This window comes from Sinohyriopsis cumingii, chromosome 14 (assembly GCF_028554795.1).
Source record: "Sinohyriopsis cumingii isolate HCF-2022 chromosome 14, ASM2855479v2, whole genome shotgun sequence".
Classification (NCBI taxonomy): Eukaryota; Metazoa; Mollusca; class Bivalvia; order Unionida; family Unionidae; genus Sinohyriopsis; species Sinohyriopsis cumingii.
In genome coordinates, this window is record NC_142974.1 from 20017171 (window position 1) to 20033822 (window position 16652).

Below are 16652 nucleotides of genomic sequence, written 5' to 3' on the forward strand. Positions count from 1 at the left end.
TTTAAACATTGTCTTTAAGATGAGGGGTATACAGGATCCAAAGAAATCGACAAATAAGCAGGAGATTAAAAAAATCTTGACTGCAAGGACTAATGTATTTCCTAGTTTTATTCATCGTATTTTTATAACAGTTGCACACAATTTACAGGACTTGAATTTAGCTTTTAAATAATCTGATCATGTTCATATTACTGTCATCATTCTTAACCATACATTGAGGGGGGGTGGGGGAATAGAAATAATTTAACAGAGCAGGAGGTTATCCAACTGAAAGATTGAAAGAGAGAAGGAGTGATATGTACGTTATAAACTGCATGTGTGAATATTGTATTCATACTTTTAAATCAAAAACAAATCTAGAAGAGGCACTTACTGATTTTGTACTTTTACTTGAACAAAAGTTGCAATGACATTTCAAAAACACATCACAAGAAAATCTCCTTTGAAACAATTTATCATTTAGTCTAATACAAGTCATCTTATCCACATGTAGTATAGAGAAAAAGATCTTTGTAAACTATCACGTGACTGAAATTTATGGGCAAGGGAACACTCATACAAACCATTATGTGGATGTAGAAAGGGCTTTTTTCTCCAAAATCAGTGCTTGACAATGTAAGTAGTGAAGTGGGATACCCTAGCCTCAAGGGGAATTTAATATGGGGAATTTTAATATGGTGGGACTGCCTAGCCTCAATGGGAATTGAACGTGGTGGGACTGTCTAGCCTCAATGGGAATTTAACATGGGAAATACAGGACCGGCACTCTATGGACAATGAGAATTGAACATGGGAGATTTATATAACACAGACAACAGACAAGAGACAAACACTGATACATGGAGCCAAAACATAATCACAGTCTACTATCCACACACGGGAAGAAGCAAAAAACTAAACACCAATATACTTTTCACACACGTGAAGAAGCCAAAATGTAACCACAATATACTATCCACACACGGGAAGGAGAAAAATAAACCCTTATTATACTATCCACAAACCCCAATATATATACTATCCATACACGTGAAGGAGCCAAAACATGACCAATATCTACAATCCACACACGCGAAGAAGCAAACTCAAACCCAGACTATACTATTCACACACGCCGAGAAGCAAACATAACCAAACTAAACTATCCACACACTGGGAGAAGCAAAATCATAACCATAATCTACTATCCACACATGCCAAGAAGCAAAAATATATCCTCAATATACTATCCACACACGAGAGGAAGCATAACAAACCCAAAATATGCTATCCACATACGTGAAGAAGCAAAAAACAAACACAAAATATACTATCCACACACGCGAAGGTGCCATAACTAACCACACAATATACTATCCACACACGCGAAGAAGCAAAATCAAACCCAAATTATATTATCCACACACTGGAACAAGCCAAAATAAACCCCAATCTACTATCCACACACGGGAAGGAGCCAAAACATAACCACAATCTACTATCCACACACGGGAAGAAGCAAAAATCTAAACACCAATATACTATTCACACACGCGAAGAAGCGAAAACATAACCGCAATCTACTATCCACACACGGGAAGAAGCAAAAACAAACCTCAATCTACTATCCACACACGGGAAGAAGCCAAAAACATAACCACAATATACTATCCACATACGCGAAGTAGAAAAACAAACCCTTATTATACTATCCACAAACCCCAATATATACTATCCACACACGCGAAGGAGCCAAAACATAACCAAAATATACAATCAACACACGCGAAGAAGCAAAATCATACCCAAACTGTACTATCAACACACGCCGATAAGCAGAAACATAACCAAACTATAATATCCACACACGGGGAGAAGCCAAATCATAACCATAATCTACTATCCACACAAGCCAAGAAGCAAAAACATGACCACAATATACTATCCACACACGGGAAGGAGAAAAACAAACCCTTGTTATACTATCTACAAACCCCAATATATACTATCCACACACGCGAAGGAGCCAAATCATAACCATAATCTACTATCCACACACGCCAAGAAGAAAAAACATAGCCTCAATATACTATCTACACACGCGAGGAAGCATAACAAACCCAAAATATACTATCCACACACGGGATGAAGCCAAAACATAACCAAAATACACTATTCACACACGCCAAGAAGCATAACAAACCCAAAATATACTATCCACACTCGCTGAGAACCATAACAAACCCAAAATATACTATCCACACATGGGAAGAAGCCAAAACATAACCAGAATCTACAATCCATAAACGCGAAGAAGACAAATCATAACCATAATCTACTATCCACACCTGCCAAGAAGCAAAAACATAATCTCAATATATTAACCACACCCGCGAGGAAGCATAACGAAACCAAAATATACTATCCACACACGCTGAGAAGCATAACAAACCCAAAATATACTATCCACACATACAAGAAAGCATAACAAACCCAAAATATACTATTCACACATGGAAAGAAGCCAAAACATAACCAAAATCTACAATCCATAAACATGAAGAAGCAAAATCATAACCATAATCTACTATCCACAGATGCCAAGAAGCAAAAAGGTAACCTCAATATACTATCCACACGCGCGAGAAAGCATAACAAACCCAAAATATATTATCCACACACGGGAAGAAGCCAAAACATAACAAAAATCTACAATCCACACACGCAAAGAAGCAAAATCATAACCATAATCTACTAAACACACCCGCCAAGAAGCAAAAACATAATCTCAATATACTAACCACGCACGCGAGGAATCCAAAACATAACCTAAATCTACAATCCACACACGCGAAGAAGCCAAGTCAAACCCTAACTATACTATCCACACACGCCGAAAAGCATAACAAACCCAAAATATACTATCCACACACTGGAAGGATCCAAAGCATAACCAAAATTTACAATCCACACATGCGAAAAAGTAAAATCATATCCATAATCTACTATCCACACACGCCAAGAAGCAAAAACATAACCTCAATATACTATCCACACACGCTGAGAAGCATAACAAACCCATAATATACCATTCACACATGAGAAGGGGCAAAAACTAACCACAAATATACCATCCACACATGAGAAGGATCAAAAACTAATCACAACTATACTGTCCACACACGGGAAGGAGCAAAAACATAACCAAAATCTACTATCCACACACGCGAAGAAGCAAAATCTAAGCCAAACTTTACTATCCACACAGAAGGAAAGTTAAAAACCACACACTCTGCTATATACACAAACCAAAATATACTATCCACACGCAGAAAGGTGCCATAACTAACCACATTATCTACTATCCATACACGCGAAGAAGCCAAAACATAACCAAAGTATGCTAACCACACACGGAAAGATGCCATAAATAACCACTTTATCTACTATCTACACACATGTGTGAATAGTATAGTTTGGGTTTGATTTAGCTTCTTCGCGTGTGTGGATAGCATGTTGTGGTTATGTTTTGGCTTCTTCCCGTGTGTTGATAGTAGATTGTGATTATGTTTTGGCTTCTTCGCGTGTGGGAATAGCATATTGGTGTTTAGTTTGTTGCTTCTTCCCGTGTGTAGATAGTAGATTGTGGTTGTATTTTGGCTCCTTCCAGTGTGTGGATAGTAGATTGGGGTTTATTTTGGCTTCTTCCCGTGTGTGGATATTATAATTTGGGGTTTATTTTGCTTCTTCGCGTATGTGGATAGTATATTTTATGGTTAGTTATGGTACCTTCGCGGATGTGGATAGTAGATTTTGTGTTTGTTATGTTTCCTCGCGTGTGTGAATAGTATATTGAGGTTATGTTTTTTCTTCTTGGCGTGTGTGGATAGTAGATTATGGTTATGATTTTGCTTCTCCCCGTGTGTGGATAGTATAGTTTGGTTATGTTTCTGCTTATCGGCCTGTGTGGATATTATAGTTTGGGTTTGATTTGGCTTCTTCGCGTGTGTGGATTGTTTATTTTGGTTATGTTTTGGCTCCTTCGCGTGTGTGGATAGTAGATTGGGGTTTGTTTTGGCTTCTTCCCGAATGTGGATAGTATATATTGGGGCTTGTGGATAGTATAATAAGGTTTTTTATTCTCCTTCCCGTGTGTGGATAGTATATTGTGGTTATGTTTTGGCTCCTTTCCGTGTGTGGATAGTAGATTGGGGTTTATTTTGGCTTCTTCCCGTATGTGGATAGTATAATTTGGGTTTTATTTTGCTTCTTCGCGTGTGTGGATAATATATTTTGTGGTTAGTTATGGCACACCTTCGCGTGTGTGGATAGTAGATTTTGTGTTTGTTTTTTGCTTTTTCGCGTGTGGATAGCAAATTTTGTTGTTAGTTATGGCACCTTCGCGTGCATGGATAGTAAATGTGTGGTTAGTTATGGCACGTTTCCTTGTTTGGATAGTATATAATAAGTGAAGTGAATGTAAGGGTCACTCATATGCCTCGAAAAAAATTGACTTTCTTGCCTCCCCAAATTTAAAAAAAAAATGTTGTATCAGTGTCTGTGTTTTGTCTGTTGTCTGTGTTAAATAAATCTCCCATGTTCAATTCCCATTGTCCAAAGAGTGCTTGTCCTGTATTTCCCATGTTAAATTCCCATTGAGGCTAGACAGTCCCACCATGTTCAATTCCCATTGTCTCTAGAGTACCGGTCCTATATTTCCCATGTTAAATCCCCATTGAGGCTAGACAGTCCCATCATGTTCAATTCCCATTGACGATAGACAGTCCCACCATGTTAAAATTCCCCATGTTAGATTCCCCATGAGGCTAGGGTACAACCCTCCTAGTTTAACACAAAAGTCCCATTGAGGCTAGGGTATCCCACTTTACTACTAATGTAGAAGGTTCAGGTAGTAATAGTTTTAACAATCCTGTCATGTGTTCTGGTAGAGACAATGTTGAGGTCTCGGATAGTATTCTCGTTAGAATCATATATTCAAAAGATGAAAAGGTCAAAGGTGATTCGTGTGGGTACGATAATTCCAACGGTGATAACCATTATAATAATCTAAATCGCATGGTTGAAAATAATACTGATGATACTGGCGACTTATTGGTATAGCTAAAATACGAAGTAAGAAATTATATTTTCTGTTATTTCTGTTTTGTATTTTATAAAATTTACAGAATTTCCACAAAATTATGAAATGTGTCAACTTTTCCCTTGGTACTTGATTGAAAGATAGATACATTAATGAAGCGGTGCGCGATTTGTGACCAAATTTTAGCATGACAACACATTTGCCGTATATTACCGGACAAGACATAACTTTTAAAATAATATTGGTTCTATATTAACACAAAAAATCATCCTTATAGTAAAATATACTTTACTTGAGAAATTATTAGCTATTTACATCTGTTGTTTACTGAAAATGCACAAGGCTGAATAATTTTCAGTATGTCATCCACTAGCAAATGTAGGGGGACGCCATCACAAGGTTGTGCTATTTAAAAGCTTGTCTACATTATCTGGGTAAAACAGTTGTTATATGTTTTTCTTCGTGAGTCATGTTAGTTGAGATTGCGTCAGAGACTTGGCACAAATACTTTATTATCTGCAACATAAGTTCTCTGAAGCATTCATATATGAAACAGGATCACAACATCAAAACGCAGTATTTTATTACTATATATCGATACACTTCCCTCTAACCAGCTGTGAATTGTTCCCAAAGAGGATCTTTCTTTGATGTAAATGTTGAAGATGCACTTTTGTCCCTAAATCGTTCAATGCTTATATCACTACTAATTTCAACAGTTACGTGACCAAGTAATAAAAACACTCTTTTATGGAACCTCAAATGTTATCAAAAGCTTAAGAAGTTTTGACACTATTTATACAGTCATTAACATTCCATTCATATTATTTGTACAGTCTCGAATGTGCACAAATCACTGGATATGTGCTGCCTTTTGCAAGAACAAATTAAATTATGTACTTTCTTATCCTATGGACGGATCTTTGTGGACTTCAGCTGTGGAAGAAGGATAGTACTGGCCCTTAAATATACTTGACTAAGTAAGAGAAACATCCTTGTAAGGAAAGTCAGATGTTGCCAATAAGCTAATCATTTTTAATATTATTTGTACAGACACTGGTACAGAAAATGCCATTCGTTTTCCAGGAATACTAAAGAATGACAGTGTGTATCATATGAGCAAACATCACTGGATAGGTGTTGACCTTTGCAAAAGCATGCTAAATTGTGTTGTTTCGTTACCTTTGATCGGATGGTTGTAGACTTCAAGTCGTGGAGAAAGGATTTAATGGGTCCGTCGATACCGATTACCAAGATCACTTGAACACATTCGTGGTCATGTGGAACAAAACTTCTTCAACATTTGGGACATGTCTGACGGCTCCTCCTATAAATCTGTCTTTTATCATCCACATAAATCTGTCTTCTATCATCCACTTAAATCTGCCTTCTATCATCCACATAACTCTGTCTTCTATCATCCACAGAAACGTCTTTGCATGGCAACCTTTTTTTTTTTGAAAATGGCATCTTCCGCACAACGAAAAGAAAAACTCTGGTTGGATGTATTACAGTGGTAAAGAATGTATTATCTATCTACCAATCTATCATCTAAGCATACATACATACATACATACATACATACATACATACATGCATGCATGGATCCATGCATGCAGACAGACAAATATATCAACTGTTGTATGAATGTATTATTTAAAGCTAAATTTACACTAACTATGGAGGTATCTTTATTCAATTCTCAGGTCCTTTGTTTTATTCAATAGTTAGTTTAAACGCTGATTTAGTTGGTGCTGAGACAACAAACTATCGCCGATTTTCATTTATTCGGCACAGAACGGATAGTCATTGTGAAGATTGTGTAGCCGCGCTGGGTAATCATGATCAGACTCGATAAAATAACTGTAGTCCCCTGACATCTCCGCGCTCAGTTTCTTTCGACGAGGAACTGGTCCGGACTTATCCAGTGAAACCCATCATGCTGTATCGGCTCTGTCAAATCGTAACCCTGAAGGTCATTACTGTCGAGATAAATCAAGTATTTTATTTGGAAGATCTTTGTCGTAGTTGTTCAGGTAGTTGTTATTTTCAGCCGCATATTTCTTTGTTAGAACGGAGATCCCACCTCGGATTCGTCGTTCCACAAAGTTGAACATATCAGGGTCTGTTAACAGTTCTAGTTTTATTTTTCTGTGTTTAAGTATGTCATCTGAACCAAGTCCTGGTGCTAAGTGATAACAAAAAGGATCGAAATAATAGTTGCAGATACTTGTTTCTCTGAAATTTTGAAATGTACCGTCGAGCAACATCACATTTGTGATCAAGTATAGGTCATTATAATCACCGAAATGTTTACTGTCAAATTTATCCCATATCTTCTTGACGTACTCGTATTCATTGTCGGTGATACTTTTCAACGTTAGCGATGAATAACACCCGTCTTTGTCTGGTAGACTTGTTTCACCGAATCGATCAATGCTGTTCAGATACTCATAGGGGAAGATACCCTGGTGAGTCAACAATCCGACTTTTACCTTACAAGTGATTTTTTTTCAAGCTTTTGAATTTACGACAACCGCGAACTATTTCATCTAACGGCGCCGCCATAAACTGCATGCTGTCATCGTCAGCGACATAAACGTTTCGGTGTTGTTTGGGATCCCTGTGATCTTGAGTTTTTGTAAATCACTTAATCTCATAATATCAGGGTTACCTAGTGCTGTGATAATAAAATGGCAGTCATACCCACGAAAATTATGGGCGATAACAGGTATCAAGTGTGGAGCATGAAAACTCAATTTATGCCTATCATGGACGGCTCCAGAATAATTTCCTGTTACATGATAATGATCACGAACTTATCACTCATCGATTGTTTGCAATCCATCGACTGCTCACACAAGCCAGCGTCAGCATCAAATGGTACTTCACAGATGTGATACACACGAGCGATTTAAAAGTCCTTTTTCTGCTGTCGAGTTAGCGATCTAATCGCTGATACTCGTTAAAGAATCTTATGTATTTCTTCCGATTCATAAAACAGTTGCTTGAGCAGCCAGACTGCAGGTGGCTCTGTATTTTGTTCTCACGATACACCTGAATGGCATCAACAGAACAAGTAACTTTGTAAGTATCTCTAACCGTTTCATGCTGATGAACTTTTACAGTTGAAGATCCAGCTGTCAGAGTTGAACTTAAAACCTTACAATTTCTTATCACAGGCATTAACAGCGACTCTTAGTATACTTCGGTTCAGCAAACTGAAAAACATACATACATACATACATACATACATACGTTTTTCCTTTGTATAAATAACACGTGTTTTCGTTCAAAATGTACATATTCTTCACACTTTCATTAAGTTTTACTTTCCTAGATGTTTCTCGACGACCTTTAAAACAATGAATCACATCATGATTTTATATGACAGAAAATTAAATCCGTAAACATTTTAAAAGTCAGATATCTGTCAGAGAGAATCCTAAGATTGTACCGTATGGTCTTTGTCCAGCGGCAGAAACTCTTCTCCCTTTCCGACAGTTTTAGTTTACTATCATTTACCTTCATTATACCTGTCGGTGTCCGGTGCAGCCGCAGAACCCTGCATAGTACTTTAATTGTCCTTCGATTGGCGCTACATTTATTGTTTATGGACATGTTTAAAGAAATTAATAGATATAACACAATAGTCAGAACTTTTGAAATACCCCCATATATGTTAACACATATTCTACACCAAATAAGTGAATGAAATAGACTGCATTTGTTAATAACAAGAAGTATTCAGCAAAAGAAAACATACTGGCGATCTGTACGCAACATTTGTGTAAGCATCAAATCATGTAAATTTAAAAGAACCACAACTACATAAACACTTATGTTGTGGTTTCCAATGACAGCCATTTGGCAGGATGGGGACGAACGATATTAAGCTGACCACAGTTTTGATCTCCTCAACAAAACGATATATAAATCTTGTTGCGACACTATGCTTTTAAAATACATTTAGGAATGAACCTACCCAAAACAATGAATACCCGTTATTAGTGGCAGGACGTATTTGTGCCTATAATCCGTGTTCTGGCCGGACCAGACAGTGCAACCTAGTACATATGGACCCACTTGGCGAAGGTGAAAACAAAGACAACTCAGAGTAGAGGCTTGTATTTATTCAAATTCCCAATGGATGTACAGTAGAATGGTAAACTGAAAAATAAGGTAAGGGGCTATTACAATATGATCAAAAAATGAGGGAAAATTATAATTACATGACGAAATATATGTGTGACGAAATGTCCAGTTCATACGAAAACGAAAATACAATTCAAAACATTGAAATTACACATCTGACGGTTGTAAACTAATAATTAATACATTGAACAGTCCGAAATAATGTTCCTGAGCACAAAGGAATAGATATATAGTCTTACTTGACAGTAGTTTGTCCTGTCCTGTAGATTTAAAACGTGTCGTATGTTGAACGATTTTCAGGAAAATCCAGGTGTAAGTAAAATAGCGGAAGCGGAATACGGAGTCAAATCCGGAAACTAATGAAATTTATTTAAACAGTAAAACGGGAGTTCGGGAATTTAATAAACAAGATATTTAATATATTTCCACAACGGATTGAATCACTAGAGGAGTGAATGAGATCCAGAACAATCCGCATACATTTAGATCAGTGCATCAATTATCTGCTTTGGAGAACATAAATATACCATCCTACTTATCTATTCGTTTGCATTGTAAATTCACTTACCAATTATAACAGTTGCACTCAGACAATGATCTTGATATACATAAATCCTACTGTTAGCTAAAATATAACTTTGGAAACGATTTGGAATAGTTTATTGAGACCAGGTGGCAACAAATGAAAATATCAAAACGTCATTAGCCTTGAGTATCATGACATTAAGATATATTGTAGCATCTGCCACACAAAGATGGTTGAGCCAATTGATTAATACATCAGCCTTCTTGCATGGTGTAATATTAAATAGTAAAGAAACAACACTTATTCACAGAATTCCCCAAACCTTTATGCGTACAATTAAAATTTCATTGATGCAAAGCATTGCTGCTGATCTACGGGCGATGCTGAAAACGACATTAATAACTTTGATTAAAACAGTTATGAACACAATGTCGAAGATAACGATGACGATGATGATGAAGACGACGAATGTAGTAGTTGTGATGAGACTACGGCTATCATGATTTCTATAAGAGAACATATATTCGGTGCAGCAATATTATTATAAAAATTGGGAACACAAGTAGGAGAAGGGCAAAATGATAATGGCGATGACGATGTTAATGATGATTGCGATGATGATGATTAAAGATAGAAGAGAAAGAATACAAGTAAAAATATATGGGGAGAAAGGTTTAATACAATGCGGGGCATACAATATTGGGGTTGCATTTACATTGTTACGAGTCTATGCCCTTAAAATAAGTAATATAAAAGAGTGAAATACAACCAGCTTTGTAAAATTTAACAAATAATTTATTTCTCAAGAATTCAAAGTCAAAAAGAGGAAAAATAACTTAAGGTATTGCGAATTAAATCCAAAATAAATCCAAGAATTACAGACACCAGTCCTAATAATTCAAATTCCTGAAGTACGAGTCCAGAATAAATCCAAAAATTGAAAGGGATGACGTGTCTGTGATAGCTTTTATAGTGTTGATTTGTTAACAGTCTTTTGTTGAATCACAGTAATAAAATTCCATGTTTGAATTCAGTATAAATTAAACTGAATGTCTGTATCCAATAATTTTATCAGAGAACGTTTGTATTTCCACTGCAAATAATCACTTGAATTCAATAATTTGAAGGAAAAAGATTCAACCCCAAAGTTACTGGTCACAACATATAATATACAGCTTGAAAGTGCTAGATGTTAAAGCACGAATTAAATAATCCTTTCACCATCACTATGTATAGTTCTCTACTTGACCTCAGATCACAATTAGCATTTACTAAGAAAACCCATTACCTAATGGAAAATAACTTTCTAGAATCATCCTGATGTTTACAAAACAATAACCTGGAATAGGTATAATTCACTTAGGAAATTCCAAAACTTTGACCCAGATAATCATATTTACTACTTCTATTAATAATATTACTGATTTTAAACCCATACATATAAGGAATAATTTAGCTATGTATTAGTTATTTCAATCAATGAAACAAAATAAAATCGGGGTCCAGCAGAAATTAATTCAATTTTGACAAGGTCAAGTCTAACATACAATGTTACATTACAATAGAAAAAACGATTTAACATATAAATTAAATATACATACCAACACATAAAACTTATTTAAAGAAATGTTTGGTGTCAGTAAAAATGTGTGCCATACCATATATAGAGAGTGAGTTTGTATGAACAAAATGATAATTGGATCGTAGTAAAATCCTGAGAACCATATTCGAAAGAGGATAAAAGATTATCACATATACAATAATTAATCTATATAATAACTATATTTTAAAGTGATTTAAGAAAGAATTCTTGTCGTACTGCTTTGATGTAGCAGGGTATTATACATGCAGTAAATATGAATTTGATCGCAAATTATCATTGGAGATATACCTTATAGTTTTGAAAATGATTCGCAGGCTTGTATCAGATATGGGTAGCTTTTGATTGGTATATATTCGACGGCTGTTTACTTGTAAGGCGAATTGTTTAGTAAAGTAAACGCTGACGGTAAGACACTGGTCTCTGTGCATTACAAAGAGCACTCGTGTATTGCAACAATGTGGAAGTCATCCAAGTTGAATTTGTTAGTTTCAGCATTTATTTACAACATATTTTGATCTATTTTAACTGATGCATGACATTGCATTTAGATTTTTAGATTTAATTTATATATTTCAATTTATTATAATATATTCTAAATTTTCTCTCTCATTATATTGTGTTTTTAAGGGTTGTATTAAAATAGCATGCCGCCTTCTTTAAGTGCGGCTTACTCTCGAGAGTGAATTAGGACGGATTACTTTTCAGAGTTAAAAATCATGGGATTGGGACGGCATACTCTCGAGAGGAAAAGGTCGTGACATTTGGACGGGTTACTCTCTCACTCTCGATCGATCGATCATGGGTATTGGACGGCTGAGTAATGAAAACGAAAAGTCAAGCAATAGGTCCTGGGACTAGACTGCTAAGGTATACTTATATTTAAGATCAGCGCAATCTGGAATTTTATGGTATATGTCCCTACACATCTTTTTGCAACATCCTGAATAATCGACAAGTGAAGTCATAATCAACATTGACGGCTTAGGCTTTTGTATAAACTTGCATTGTCTTTCGTAGTCTTGAATTCTCAAGATATTTATCGTAAATTTTGACATTCACAGAAAATAATCTGGTTATTTCAACTTTAAAACACAATGGATGGCAAGAAAGTCCAGATGTGTCCCACTTGATAAAGCAAGTGCTTTGCAGAACTAGGTATGTCATCTCCCTCAGTCTGAGAGGTTGCTGTTCCACGCCCACCACTGTATCCAGCTCTCAGACGTCTTGACACATCAGTTTATTCAACCGCCAAGGAAACGATAGCCATGTTTCACCCAGCTTACACAGGTAAAACAGAAATATTACGATGAATCCTAGTTAACTCTATATAATCATTGTATTCCAGAAAATGTTGTTAGGCTGAATGCTAACCTGTTTTAGATGTGATTTTGTTGTGATGCGTTTTCGAAATTTCATTGCAAGTTTGTTCACTGAAAAATATCAAACGCGTGAAGGATCTATCTTGATTTGTTCTTTGTTCAAAATGACGAATTCGTTATTCACTCATAGACATTTCATAATGTACAAATCTCTCATTATCCCTCTCAATCTGTATTTAAGACACCAACCTGCTTGATGCTAAATTCTCTCTTCCTCCCCATTCTCTCTCTCTCTCTCTCTCTCTCTCTCTCTCTCTCAATCTTTGGAAGATTATACTCTCAGTAATATCAACACTGCCGGAGTATTTAAAATCTACAGGACACACGTTACTAATGTACTGTCACGACCGCGTACGACCTGCGATGAACAAAACTAGAAAATACACTATCACTCTTTTTTTTCAAGATGTTTTACCTCCTGATTCTTATTGTAAAGAAGTGGGGGGGGGGGGCTTTTGTTAGAAGGAGGAATGTTTTAGAATAACTACGTTATTGGGTCCAATAATTTTGACCTTGTTAGAAGTAGCCAAAGTATTAAATTCGTTTGCATATTTTATTGTAATCCAAATTACCTATTAATCAGCCTGAACATAACTAAACCAGGGTATGTATGATCAATGAAATCGATATCGACATTCTTTTCTAAACCGATATAAGGCTATTGATTTTGTTAGAAGGCGCTCACATATTGTAAATTATTTAATTTGTTTACGCGTTGCATATTTTCTTTTATAATGTTGATGGGATCATCAGTTGAAACAGCGTACATGCTAAATTCAGATAGGAATTTCACAGCAGTAAAAATGACATTGCGTTTCATCTGAAAAAGACTTTAGTAGACCCATATTAGTCACATATGTTACTAGAGAAGCCGATATTTGCAAGGAATAATTATTGAACTCCTTTGCAAACATCTTTTGATACTGGAAACGTAATATTTTAAACATTTAATAAGAAGAGGACCGAAAGTAGAAGAAGAAAAAAATAAAATATGCAAGAACATACTCAGATGAATCATGCTTGTTTCTCCCACATTCTCACACGTTTGATGGAATTGTTTACACCGGTATTACAAAACTCATTTATTATCAGTTCTATTTTAGCCACGTGATTCAAGGAACGACTAGTTTTATGTGCATTAATTCTGAAGTTGAAAGCAAAATATTACAAAAATTTGGAAATCTTTTCTGATCAACACTGTATATAAAGTATGTTACAACGTCTTATTTGCTTTGTTTTTGGTTGAGAGTGTTTGATATTGTCATCCAATTTGTTTCTGTAGCCTTTTAAAGGTACGTTACCATATTTTCATTAAGTTCAATTTCTATTAAATTTTATTTTCATCTTATGAATAAAGAAATAATTCCTTATCCCACACACATACTTCGGGTATTGAAATAGGTGTCAGTCACAATCAGGAAAAAAAAAAGAATTGACTAAGATATGCAAGAACATAAGCAGAGGAATCATGCTTGTTTCTCCCACATGCTCACATATTTGATGGAATTGTTTACACTGTTATTACAAAAATTATTTAATATCAGTTCTATTTTAGTCACGTGATTCAAGGAACGACTAGTTGTATGTGCATTAGTTCTCAAGTTGAAAGCAAAATATTACAAAATAAATTGGAAATCTTTCTGATCAACACTGTAGATAAAGTATGTTACAACGTCTTAATTGCTTTGTTTTTGGTTGAGAGTGTTTGATATTGTCATCCAATTTGTTTCTCTAGGCTTTTAAAGGTACGTTACCATATTTTCATTAAGTTTAATTTCTGCTAAATTTTATTTTCATCTTATGAATAAAAAAATTATTCTTTATCTCACACACATACTTCCGGTATTGAAATAGGTGTTAAAGTCACAATCAGGAAAAAATTGTATCAAAGCGTTTTGTTAAATATTTTCAATGCTTGATACTGTATAAACCCTTTGATGGAATCTGTTCACATAATGGAGGCATTATTTTACAATTAAGACAATTTAAGCTGGGTGCCTTTGATAGTTGGATCAATTCCACAGTTTTAGAATGTACGCATTAAGATATTGGTTAATTTTTTTAAAATTTCCTGATATTTCCTGTGCCTCTTGATAAATGCTGTTCCTACGAGGCGTGCTTGTTCTTGACAACAGTTTGCTGAAATTTCCGGAAATATATACCTAGATAATGGGTCCCATCAGTCAGTAACAGTGTAGCAATCTTTATAAGATAACCCTTTGATAGGGAATTTGTTTGTAATAGGATTTGTTGCATACACATGAGAGAGAGATTTGCGTCAAACAAGTTCACTACGTAGATTTACAGAAGTTGGTACATGTTATGACATGACATGAACAAAGCGATTTCTGCTAATTCCCTGCTTTCAGTATATATATATATATATATATATATATATATATATATATATATATATATATATATATATATATAACAATTTTTACAAGATAACTCTTTGATAACTCTTTTTGTTCCATTCAGTTTCACAATAGTAAATTGATGTATAAACACCACTGGCAAACTCGCTTAACCATTTTGTGTCCCTGGTTTTGATCAGCCCTGAAATTATGCAAGACACATCTTGTGCAAATCTTTCTGAGCTTCAACTGATTCGTCAGTATATTCAAAACGGTTGAAGACTTAATGCCTGTGATAATAATAATATTATCTACTGTGCACTGAGCTTCTTTATTAAGTTTTCTCTTCACATCAGCTACTTTCCGCGCACCGATCGTAGGCAATAGATAATGGTCATTCAGAACTTGCGCCATGTTTCATGCTTACTCAACGCCTTTCAAAATATAGAAATGACCTCATGCTATTATAATATGATAGACAATTACATACGTAAACATTATCGAAGTCGGCATTGACATCTGTCAGAGATTATAGTAAGAGCACCCGGATTATATGGCATGCTCATTGTCCATTCGCAGAACTGTCCTCGGTCACTCTTATCTATGTTACGTCACAGGAATATATATGCAAGTATCTGGCCGACAGCGCTTGCAGCTGCAGATCTCTTTACACTTGTTCGTCGATCGGCATCATATTTATTGACATGTTTAAAGAAACCAGTTGATGTAAAATAATATTCAGAACAGTTGAAATACCTCCGGTATACGTTAGATACTTCATATTAATTGCATATATTAATGTGTATGCTAAATGGAGTAATTTCGTTTATATCTTTTTGTATTACATTTTCCACAATTTGCAGAATTTTCCATAAATTATTAAATGTTTGAACCTTTTTCAGTTGGACATTGATCAACTATAAATACTTTATCACGGGGTGCATGTACCAAACCAAGGTGAATTATGCCAAGATGAATTAACGATTGCTTTGTATTAGCGGACAAAATATTGTTTTCTATAATACAATATGATCGATATTAAGCCAAAAAGTCATCCTTATGGTAACGTTACTGGATCAGCTATTAGCTATTTATCTTTGTTCTTCACAGAAATGGTATGAGACTGAATAATTTCAGATTTTCATCGCAGAGAAAATTTAGGATGAAGCCAGCACAAGGTAACGCCATTCAAATATTGGTTTTAATAATCTGGGAAACAGTTTGTTTTAAAGTTTTCCTTTCGAATCACCATCGGTCGCATGAGTCATGTTAGTGGAGAATTAGGCTGAGAATTGCCGTCAATAATTATTATCTGCAACTTACGTTTTGTTACTATACCCTGAATAAAGCAGCATATATACCTAGATATCACTGAAAGGCGATATATTATTCAACTATACTAACAATACCATACACTTGCCTCTATCCAGCATGGAGATATTCACTGACAGAATCATTCTGGCAGATATAAATGAGCAAGTCATTAAATCTTGAAAATTATATTCGTCATGGGAATAAATAAATAAATAAATGTGAGTGCAAGGAACCGGAA